The 12,392-nt window shown below is 43.1% G+C and overlaps 1 protein-coding gene across 7 annotated transcripts in view; it reads right to left on the minus strand.

Annotated features, from left to right (window-relative positions):
* The window catches only part of LOC110829231 (uncharacterized), a 300,697-nt gene that overhangs the window by 121,446 nt on the left and 166,859 nt on the right, over positions 1-12,392 (minus strand). For all 7 annotated transcript variants that reach the window (XM_087353953.1, XM_087353952.1, XM_022062755.2 and 4 more), the window contains one exon: positions 7,198-7,232. The gene's annotated coding sequence lies outside the window, so the exon portion shown is untranslated. The remainder of the gene's footprint in view (positions 1-7,197; positions 7,233-12,392) is intronic.

The following is a 12,392-nucleotide window of genomic DNA, read 5'->3' on the forward strand; positions in this document are numbered from 1 at the left end:
TCTGGGTCTTTGTGCCGTGTCGTCTGGTACAAGCTGAGGAGGCAGCAAACACCTCTGAAACGTCGGTAGTTTACACGGCGCAAACAAAAAGAGACTCCAATCGTCACAATCGCGGCCGTGAGACCTCGCGCACTGGTCTTAGATGTAACAAAATATTCCACAACCATTAACTATAATTTAATACGAAGTTAATTGCATTTTCTTTGAATGGGATTTCCGCGTTTGTAGACGCCGCTGACAGTGCCTATTAAGTTACACTGAAGCTCTGTTTGTTTCTTTGAACGCGCATATAAATCACACGCGTAGAACGAAGCCAATGAAGGGTGAGAATGGAAGAGGATATGAATGAAAAGACGCGATACGATTGGGTGCCGAGGTTCAGTTCAGATTACGAAACCGACAAATTAAAAAGCAGCTTCCACCTCTGCCTGTCACCGTTTATCCTCCGCGTTTCTTTGAAGTCATCCTCAGGGTAGCGAGGAAAACAAATGAAGGCTTTATTTACAACTAAAATTAAATTTATGAACTTCGTCGCGCCTGAAATTAAATCTGTAAAGAACGCCTGTGAGGTTCATGGGTCTGTTCGTCAAGTGCGGTACACGAGAAGTGCCACTTCGTGTGCTACTGAAGACAGAAGTTATCTCGCGAAGTAGTTCCGGCTGTTAGCTGGTAGAAGCTTACCGACGTTTTAGAGATCCTTGCAGCCTCCATCATCTAAGCGACGACTTTCTCTAAAAATTCACGAGTTGGAAATTCTTGAATAACTAACTAACTAACTAGATGGCTTACCGAACCCGAAGGTTCATCACCGAATTAACCAAAGCCCTCCACTGGACCCTGTCCTGGGCCAACAAAATCCAGTCTCCTTCAGCTCCTATCTCCCATAGATCCCGCCTGAGATTATCCTCCCATCTACGTCTAGGTCTCCCCAGCGGTCTCTTCCCCTCAGGCTTCCCAAATAGTGGACCCAACCAACCAGATGGCTTACCGAACCCGAAGGTTCATCACCGAATTAACCAAAGCCCTCCACCGGACCCTGTCCTGGGCCAACAAAATCCAGTCTCTTTCAACTCCTATCTCCCACAGATCCCGCCTGAGATTATCCTCCATCTACGTCTAGGTCTCCCCAACGTATCTACCGCGGGAACATAGTTCACATGATTTGGTTTTAAAAGGTTGAGTAAGATTCGATAAATTTTCAGACTAATTTCTCGTGTCCAGAACTTGTGGCCCACGAAACTGAGGAAAGTATCCCTGCCAGTTCTTAGCAATAAACCCTGAGGATAAACAATTCACACGTTACACCCTCGTATTCAAATGTGTACAAACACCATTAACATCAACCCCACAGCGCTCCGAGCGAAGAATCAGTGGTCAAGAGCCCACATCATACCACGCCTGAATGGAAGGTAGCTGGGGTGTGAGGACGGGCCTTATGCACCGACGATCTTCATCCAATTACTACTTACAGGCTTCAATTACCCGAAGTAGATTATCCAATGGAACGCAAAGTGACCAGCGGCTCCCACGTCTTGTCGAGGGACGCGTTCAAAGCGCGGTCATCCTACCAAGACCAGAATTATTTCTTTCGGTGGGACGGAAACTTCGTCCTGGGTTCGTGTCTCGGTAACTAAGGACGACAGAAGAACGGAGGTAAATATTTGTTACCGCCTGTCGAATTTCTGTAAGTACGACTGTGTGAATTACCGTCTTTTCAGCAATGAACAAAACGATATCTGACAAGCGTTTCAAACGTACAACAGAATACGAAGCTGTACCCCCACAGTGCAATCTGTGTCCATGTGAAACCACTCGCTCAGCGCTTGGCCAATGTAGTGCCAACTCGTGTTACATGGCAGCGACCTCCCCCCCCCCCCCCCCCGCGCTCCACAAAACCTTCATTAGCACGTAAGTGCCATGATTTGATACTAATCACGCGCTCTATAACGCACCAGATCACCTACCTAAATGATACCGCACGTGCGGTAAAATATTTCATATAATCCTTTCTAGTATAATGGTAACCCCGTGTACCGCCTACATAATCTGCTAATCACAAGTCGTTTCTCCCACAAAGTGTGCTTTTAGTACAATCTCGTTTACATTGCCTTATAGGCCGACAGACAAATGATACTCACTGATTACTTTCTAATTCATACGTCAAAATGACGTGTTATTGAAGTGATCTGAATTTTCCGGCTTGTTTCCGGAGTTTGTCAAGGGATTAATTTCAACGAGACAGAGCTTCTGAAGTTAACAAGTGAGATAAATACCCGACCCTCCTCACTCTCCTTCAAATGCCGGCAGGAATTATAAATTAATAATTACACAAATTAGTGGTCCGTTGCAGCAATCAAAATGTCAGAATAACCTGAACTGACGCACGCAATGGCTCTAATTTCTGACACATCGAAATAATTTGTACAACATTACACAGTCCAAATGTCGTGTTTGAGTAATCATGAGCTACTTCTTAACATTCGTGAGGTCCCGGCTTCAAATCTCGGTCCCGAGACTAGATATAACGTCGTTTTCCTCTGTCCCTACTGCAAAATTTATAGTAGCTACGTTAAAGCGGTCCACCATCAATGTCTGGAGAATTTGTCTCGGATAATTACGACGAGAAGTAATAAGTTCGGTTCATATAACCTAACGAGACAAAATGACAACTCTGAAAGAAGGAGAAAGTGAATTTACTGTCAGATAAAAAAGTTGAAAACTTTTTAAATAGGCTAAAACTCGGTTTTAGAAAGTTAAACAAAAAGCAGCCATCTTTTTTCATTTAAAATCTTGTAAATCAGTGTGAGTTACATGAAGTTGGCTACTTTATTTCTAAATGAATCTTAAGTCGAGATATCGAAACTTGCATCTCTGGGGAAACACTAAGTAGGTTTAATCTTCACTTTAAAACTGCAGATTAAGACAAATAAATGGGACTTAATTAAATCCTTCTCTGTTCTGAGTCTATATTACTAAAAACTCAAGTGTGCCAAAAGTTCGAATCTTACGCGCGTACAATTTTGTCGGCCCCAAATCTGCTACTCACACACACACACACATTCTGCAAGAATCAGGTTTACAATACGCAAATACGAAATTCGCAACAAATACTGCGTTTGAACACGTCTACGCAGACAGACCTAATTGCATGATCACACGCAATGCTGATAAGCTGATAGTCGCTCGGCTGGTTATTACATTTATGCAAGCTAAAGGTTCTTTACCGTGTTCACAAAATCCCGACACTTAAACCGTATCCAGAGCCAGTTGAATCGAATCCACATGCTTAAGATCCATCTCAAATTAGAACTTATGTAAAAATTCACGTCAATACCGATCCTCTGGTTTGCAACACTGTGTGGAACTGTAGGTATATACAAATCTTCCGGAAATACATACTGCCTCCATCCTAAGGGTGGAAGGCGAGAACCTCAAATCTCAAATGTAGAAACTAAGTTCAAATTTAATCAGGATTTCTTTTTTGCTGAACACACTCCACTTTCTACCCCCTCCAACTCTCACAGCCCATCTTCCTAGGAAACAACATAATGTTTTCCTCCCATCACCTTCTAGGTCTTCCAAGTGGGTGTTTTCTAACCGCTCCTCTCTACCAAAATTCTGCATGCAGTACGCAATTCCCGCTCCCTGCATCGCAGCCTCCTTACTTTCCTGGTATTCTTCAGTATTGACACAGATGTTCGCTTCTCGTACAAGTGAGTCAAATGCCATTGGCGAAACAGTAAGCTCGTGGACGACATTTTGCTCGATCAACTTCCTGGACGCTGTCCAGGGTCATAGAGGATGCACTTAATTAAGCACCTCTCATCGCCTCCCCCTTTTCTTCATCTTCTTGAGACACTAACTCAATTTCCGCGTGAGCCGTTGCCATGACAACAACCGGCAGCTTCCCTCCCCCACTGCTATGAACCGTCCAGGGACTTAATCAACATTACCTTCGACGTATAATTAACATGACGCTTATGATCACGCTAACGGGCCTGGACTTGGAGACCGGTCACTTAATTCTAATTGCACTTAGGACAGCCTTAAGGGTGGGAAAAGTGAGGCGCACTGCGGGGCCCTTTGTCTACTCCCCAAATCAACCCTTCTCAATCTTTTTAAATCGTGTAGGATTTGAGATTCTCACGGTGGTGACTCTGCAGATGTCTGTCTTCTGGTTTGTGAAATGTAGTCTGGTAGAAGTTTACCGACGTTTCGGGGGTCCCTGCTGTCCCCATCATCAGAGCGATTCCTTCTCTTGGGAAATGTGGTTTTATAAAGAGTTGGTATCTCCTGATATTGGAAGCTCACGAATGTGTTGTTAACGGAGGTTTAGCACGTGACATAATCAGGTTAATGAGACAGGACCTCGGCGGCACCATGACAACCCGATGTTAAACACAAATTGACAGGAATACAAACACAGGAACCCCCGATTTCAATACACAATCTATAAACGAAGCCATACTTGGAGAAGCAAGTAATTTCAGGTATCGGCCTCAAAAATCTATGTTTTCTCGGATGTGACATCGTGAGATCTTCCAGGTGGCTATATCACCACAGACACCAAGCATTTAAATGTACAGTAATAAATGTTTACGGTCGGTAAGTCGTTTGTTCCTTCTAAGTGTGGATTTATGATAGGCTGTCCGAGCCTTGTGTACGTATAATGGGAAGTATCATTAGATAACCAAAAGCGTCGAACGGAAAGTAGGTCACCTCGAACAAATCTCTTTCCGTTACACCGAACTTCCATCAAGTGAACACATCGCGAAATGGACCTCGTTCTCACAGGAGCAGGGTCTGACAATAGGCTTCATCTGTCTGGGTCAGCGAACAACGTAATAAACCTCCGAGTCCCATACAAGGGAGTGAATTTCTAAACCAGCTGAGTTACTGTCAGCTTATGCTCCAAGAATTTAGTATCAACATTTTCAGAGGCATACAATTTAACACAGAGCCACATCAGATAACACAGCGAAGGGGAGAGCACACACATTTCGAGGGAACGCCTGTACCTAGCGAGGGGGCGGGGGGGGGGGTGTTACATGCATGTGAAAGAGTTAATTAGAAATGGAGGCCCTACGGCGTCCTAAGAACCGACACAAGACAGTAGCATGGTTATTTAAAAACCAGCACGGCAAGTGTTGGACACCTCCCATCAGGTAAGCGCTACACCACGCAACATCAGAATCTCGGCAGCTCGAAATAGTGATGGACGACCGGAGTTCTTATCCCGCTAGGTGCAGGGGTTCTCCTCTTCACCGCAGTGTCCAGACCGGCGCCGGGGTCCTTGTTCCCAGTAGATAGAGCGATAGTAGCCGATCACTATGTCCACCTAGTACCGAGGCTAAGAATCAGTAGCGTTACACCTTCACTCCACCACACGTCTGTGTGGTATAACGCAACTTTACCTTACTTAAGAGTAAGTTCCGCAGGAGAGTTGGTTACCACCGAATGCCAACCGCTACCCTGGTACACCAGGTCGGAATGTCGGGTCTGAAAGCGGCCACTTTGTGTTCCTGCAGATGAAAGCCAGGCGGCACTTCAAGCAACTTAACCTTACATTCGATAGTCGCCGGACAATATCGGACAGCGCTGTCCTCACAGAGACCGAGGAGGGTCGAACCGGATGAAAATTAATTAAACATGAGAGAAATTATAAATAAATATAAAATGTTGACCCAAAAACCTGAAGGGAAGAAGACGACGTTTCGGTGACTTAACCCGTTATTGTGTATTCAGTTATAAATGACTGTGAATCATAATATTTATTTCATGAATGTTAAGTAAGAACAAATCAGAGGTCTGGAATTATTTCTCTCTAGCGTTGTGCAGTGTTTGTGGGGGGGGGGGGGCATTATTTAAGAGGTCATTAAAGATACGCAGATAATATGAATCTAACAACTACACGTAGTTTCAAGAATAAAGCATAAATTTATTATATCATTATTTTGGCACATTAAAAAAAAACACATGGCGAATGACGGGCTACTTCAGCGAGTATTAAAGATGCTTAAAATTATTTATCTAAACTGCTCCTGCGGACAAATAATCAACACTTTCCACCGATATAAGAGTGAAAGTGCTTTGTGTGTCAAAGTCAAATCGTCACTTAGCACTTATGTGTTTGATGTAGGCGTCTCCTGTCTGTAGGAAGCAAAACTTTTATAGCGTTTCAAGCCTAAAAGATTTTCCGGAGCGCGAACTACCTCGATACTTTCCCTCAAGAAAAGAACATGTTTCCATCAAAGGGGGAAAATGAAAAAACTTCTCGTCAAAAGGAGTAATTTCCCAGTTAAAACCAAACAGCATCCTTTTCCGCTTTAAAGATTGGGGAAGGGGACAAACTGTCAAGACGGAAATTTCCTTCAATCGTCTTAAGTGAAAAATGAAGCATTGAAACGAAGGTGGTGTGTGACTGTGCCAGTTTTAGATCACCAAGCCTCTTAAAATTCACTGTTGCCTTACGACCAAGAACAAAGGTGGTTTTCAAAATTCTAAGCCCCTTGCATGTTCATACGCCACTAGCAGTGATCAGGATTGCCGGCTAAGCTAGTTAAACAAAATTAATTTCACCTTCTCAATGAGTATGAAGATGGCGGTCTTCTGAGGAATGTCGTGTGTGCAGTCTGGTAAGATCTGCCGACGACTGAGAAGTGTCTGTGGTCTTCAACATCAGTACGGTTAGTGCTCTGATGATGAGACAGTACGATCTTCCGAAACGTCAGTCGGTCAATACTTAATATTATTATGCGTAACACCTTGCAAATAAAATATCTCCTGTTCCATCTCTTTGTCGGACGATCCTGCATCTTCGTCCGTCAGTGTATATTGATACAGCGGCTTTCTGATTCGGTTGTCAGTGATCCTTTGTAAACGTTGTAGCTGTTCGGTCTGATAGTTTCATTACCGTATGGCCCCAATTCAACACAGTTTTACAGTCTTCCTCTCTGCCACATGTCTAACGAAATTCAACATCGAAAACATAAACTACGAAACTTCAGACGTCCTACGTGTGCTTTACGACAACCGAACGTTCTTTATAGTGAGCAGGGAAATAAATTTCTACAACATAACAAAAAAAGTGTGTACAGTTGGCAGCACTGACGCCAGTAAGATACACACGTCACTTGCACTCCAACCAATCAAACCAATAACCGGTACATGATTACAGATAATTCGTTGTAACGTTACCTGGTGATGAAGTGTGTTGCTGGCAGCTTTAGCTCCTGTAACAGAGAGAGAATCCGTAAATATTTAAACGTCGTACGCATGAAGAACATTTATCTGGCATAAATTGTTATGCAATGCGGTAAACTACCTGAAGATGGCTGTCTTATGGGTTACAGCGCCGTGAAATCTGGTACAAACTTACCGACGTTCCAACATCAGGGCTCGCCCTGAGGTAGTAACTACCTCTGAAACGTCGGCCAATTTCTACACGGCGCAACATCCCAAAAAACAGCTGCATTCAGACTCGTCGCCCTGAGAACGTGAAATATCACTTGGTAAATGACTTAGCTACATATCTGCAGGGTGGATACCCACAGAAGTTAACACACACAGTTCATGGGCCAGATTTTTCTCCGAAACGTCATAATAATACGGGGTCACAACCCAGAGGACCACAATATGAAACAAATTCCTGTTCTTATAATATATTTTGTACGAGACTGCATCAGTTCTGTGTAGAATGTGACAAGAAGATGTACGTATATTAAAATGTATTAATTAGAATCCATGGTTATTCTAAACCTATCACGTGTGTCCATCCTTATTTTGAATTACGGTGTGTAAACTTCTCGGAATTGCTAATAGGCCGACTGAATTTAGATCTGATTCAGTAGCTGTGTTAAAATAAGGGGTACACGAGGAGAAAGAACAGGAATAATTTCGCGGGAAAGCGTCAGCTGCGTCCGCCAGGGTTTTTCCTGCATTTTCCAGCACGCCTCAAAAAAAGCTCATCCGCATATAAACCACGGCACTGCTGGCGAGGCACGACCATTCAGGTCAAGGAACGAACCGTCAGCTTTGCGGTAAGTAGGATTACCTTTACTTACTCTTCGTAACAGCGTCACTAAACTGACCACAAGATCATGTTCAGGAACCCATAATTAAACTGTAGATGCCACTTTAAAACATATCAGTAACTATTTCTACCACACGCCTCAACATCAAATAATTCTGCATTTTGCTCACAAAATACAAATTGTTTCGCACCACGATCTGAATAAACAACGATTATTTCAATAAACCTAATTAACCAAAATGATCGCTGTAATGGAGATAAGCTGTGTTTTCTTTGAGGTACAGACTGAATTCTTAAATATTTTTTGACGAATTTCGTGGTTCAAACGGTTAACAACGCTCATCCTGCGTTACCTAATTTACGTCTCAGTGTTAATTTAATTACACAAAACGTTAAACCCCATCTCGTGTATGTTCAAGCAACATTCCAGTTTCGAGTGCTTACAATCCGGGACCACCTTTACTCCAGTTCAAAAATCATTCTTTAATTCTGAACATCTTGTCCTAGGAGCGGATGAAGACAATCCGAACATTATTATGGATATCTGGTCCTGATGTAATCTCCATTCACATAGGTTCCAAGACCACTATATATGCAGATGAGTTGAAAAATACACTCATGTCCTATTGCTCCCATAAGAATAAAACTGGGCAGATTGAGAAGGTAGCTGAATTACCGATCCTTCTAGGGACGATAATTCCTGCCATGAAGAAGTGTGTGCATGTGGAGGCATCGTTCCAGAAACAAAATGATTTAGACTCTGAGTATAACTTTAACTGATGTACCACGAAGCAAGACTTATGTTGTTTGCTGAGGGCACATGCATCAGTTCGGTGATATCCTGTGAGAAAAAGGACAACGTCACAGGATTCCAAGAAGTGGCACCCCAACAACCTGAGTCAACAGTCCCCCCATTAGCTGGTGTCCAGGGTCCCTTTTACATGTACGCTACATACGAAGCCCGACACGGAGGCAGGTCCGTCTCTCTGTGAACCTGCAGGTCACAGGCAGGCGAACACAGGAAGGGACGAACGAAAATCGCAGAGGGAAAGAACGGCACTAGGAGGGGGCAGGGTGCGAAGCCGGTACTGAGAGCAACAGCGTTATATGTACGAGATATGACACACACACAGAGAATATGTCGTGCCCAGAGAAAACCACGCGCGGTTCCTAGGTTTCGAGGGCGTAGAGCTTAACCTCCACGCCTTCATACGTCTTCACGGCTTGGGAATTAATGAATCACTAGGTAGAAGTTCAAAGACCCTACCGCTGGACCCATCATGAGATTCCGATGAAATACAAGAACAAAACGGGGAACGATGAACAGGAAGAAGTAGACGATAAGAAAGTAACTGGCTTGTTTTGGGTCTCTGTATTATAATACATCTGTTATACATCTAGTCTAGTGAGAAAATCTACAATTAATCAGTCTCGCTTACCCATGATAAACTTTATCCATTGCACTTAAACACTAATAAACAAAGTTTCCTTTCTAAAACAACGACATTCTTTCGACCAACAGAGGATTGAACAAATTCATTAGCTACGTATGATTAAAATCACCAGAACCTGAACCCATGTTCGGCCTTCCAAGATGACTGATGATAGTCGCGTTTTAGTATCGGCTCGCGGACTCTTTTGAAAACGTAACAGAATTTATCATTCACACCCCAACATAACCTCAACAAAGAAATTAATCTTCGTATTTGTCAGGGAGAGACGACTTCAGGCAGTGTCTGCATGTTTACACGCATCAAGGCAGGTAGACAGCGTGGAGAAACGGAAGATGGATTTCCGATGGAGAACAAAACACATCACCTCGGGAACCCTTTTCTATCAGCCAACTCTTATCATCGAACGAGGTTCCACACAATTCCTATTATTCCTATTGCGAGCGTGAGAATTTGTAATGTCCCTGGCCACCTCCCTCCCTGTCGACATACAAACGCACACACATCATGACTAAATAAAGTTGAAGTGTGTCTAATTAACTACTTGGACAAGGATCCCACGTCACAAGATTATATTCGTTCGTCAATTGAAGAAATTTCTAGCCTTCCGTGATGTCACTAAGGGTCACTGTCGCGTTCACTACAGCCCGCGATTTTGACCTTATCTCGAGCCAAATGTATATAATGTGACGCTCACATCCTATTTCTTAAAGACCCGTTTTAATATTATCCTCCCATCTACACCTAGGTCGTCGAATGTGCATAGTAAAATTATGTAAATAAGGCCAACATCAGATTAAGACAATTAACTTCCGCTCCTGATGAGACACCACACGAGAAGTTTGATAATAATTATCATTTGAGCACAATGTTGTGTCCCAATTATTCAGAATGCTCTAATAGGACAGTAAGTGCGCACTCAAGGGACGAAGACCTTCTCGCCCTACTTCAGTTCCTCAACGTGAACTATCATCATCGGTTGAACAAGCGTCTGCAACAACAGCAACCTACGAAACAAACTCTGTTCATTTTCAAAATTTGTCACAGAAATTCTAGCGCAAAATAAAAAAAAATCCTCATATTTCTAAGCTCTCGTTTCTTGCATCTTCGACTGTCATCTGAACGCGCTCTCTGTGCTCATCTCCGAAACGAGTCGACAGATTTCCACGAAATTTGGCACTAAGTGTCTGCTCCCAAGCCAAAATCAACTTACAAGGAGGTTTGGACCAGTAATTCGAGTTATGAGACAGTTAACAGGCGTAAACTCGCCTAAATCAAGTCAAATTCACAAAACTCCTTGAAGATAGACAAAGCCGCGCGAAACACAATCGAATTAAACTGTCTTGTCAGGAAATCTCAATCCTTAACTTCTGAAGCACTGATGCCATAAAGGCATTACTTAATCTCGTGTCGCGTGGTTTTGAGGTACTGAAAATATTACAACGCCTAAGATGTCCCTTGCGCCTGTAATGCGCTAAGAGTTGCGTGCGATGACCGATCGGAACGGCTTTTTGCAAACAGTCGGAGAAATAATAACAGATCGGGAAGCATTCGTTTGCGAGGAAGGGGAACATAGGCAGAGGGCCGGAGTACGATAATAATCAGAGATATTATATTTTTTATTCACTCTGGCAGACATGACAGCTTAAACTTCGACCTTTAGCACATGCAAACGTAAAATTCAGGGTCTTTTATATGGAAAACATAACTGGTCAGTTCTGCATGACGTATTATTTTCCCTGCATCAACTATCCCGAATCCATCCCTGGACCCTGTACGACACCTGAACCCGGTGGTTAGGTTAGCATCCCCTGAACGTAGTCGTTGTAAATCAGGTCTATTATGCAGTAAAAGACCCACAGAGGTCGTGTATGTTACCACGCCATTTCGTGGTCTACACCAAAATAATTTCACCTGTCGGCATCATTCAGTGTAAATCACTAGCTGTTTTGTCAACGTCAAATCAAATCATCATAAATCAATCATCAAAGCGACTGTCTAATCACCATACATCAAACATTTTACGGTCCTCCCACTCGTATCAATAAACCCTTGTGATGTTGAAATCCTACACATACGAAGACGATCGATTCTTCGTAATTTAAGCTCGACGTCGGGTTTTCTTGGCGGTGAATATGAGACGTGTGGACCTGTAGGCAGATAGCAGGGTTTCGGAAAGAATAATGCCTCCATCTTAAGGGCGGTATACGGTTTCTCTTAATTCGTTATCTGATTCATGAACAAGACCAGATATCAATTTATCAACCAATCGGCGTCTGGAGTTTCCAAACGCTTCCTAGCCCATCCGTAGTCAATGATGATCACTTCCTGCCCTCACACGTCACAGGCTAGAGAGGTGACTTCCACTACTTTTATTGATCGTCATGGTAACGCCACTGCGCGGCCTTTATGTATGAAACGTCTGTTTGCGTTACGTTCCTTGGTTTCCGCTCTTGACGACAAAGACTTAATTTCCCTGGAACGATTGACTACACATTCCCAGAAAACGTGCTAATTACTAAGGTGTTAAGGATAGTAATTAGTTCTGCCTTATTCATTTGCTGAAAGGTTAATTAACGCGGTGGCATGTGATAAATGATAACTTACTGGGTAAAGTCAAAATACCATAAACAGAAACACAAGGTCTATTAGACTGCAGTAAGAAACTTGGAAGTACAAGTGAACATGTTCACATGAGTCGGATCACAACGCAGGACCCAAAAATTACGCGAGGCTTAAACGTCTGGCAACAAATCAAAGTTTAATTTACGAATAAATAACGCACATTAAATTCGGCAAATGCTCGCTACTACAAACTTCCGTCTTCCGTTCTCCCATGTGAAAAGCGAAAATATTGAGATACGCAAAACTATGTGATTTTTTTACGGGTGTAAGGATGGTAACACTGA

This window comes from Zootermopsis nevadensis, unplaced genomic scaffold (genome assembly GCF_977971745.1).
Source record: "Zootermopsis nevadensis isolate Lab colony 2312 unplaced genomic scaffold, Znev_1.0 Znev_ptg000022l, whole genome shotgun sequence".
NCBI lineage: Eukaryota > Metazoa > Arthropoda > Insecta > Blattodea > Termopsidae > Zootermopsis > Zootermopsis nevadensis.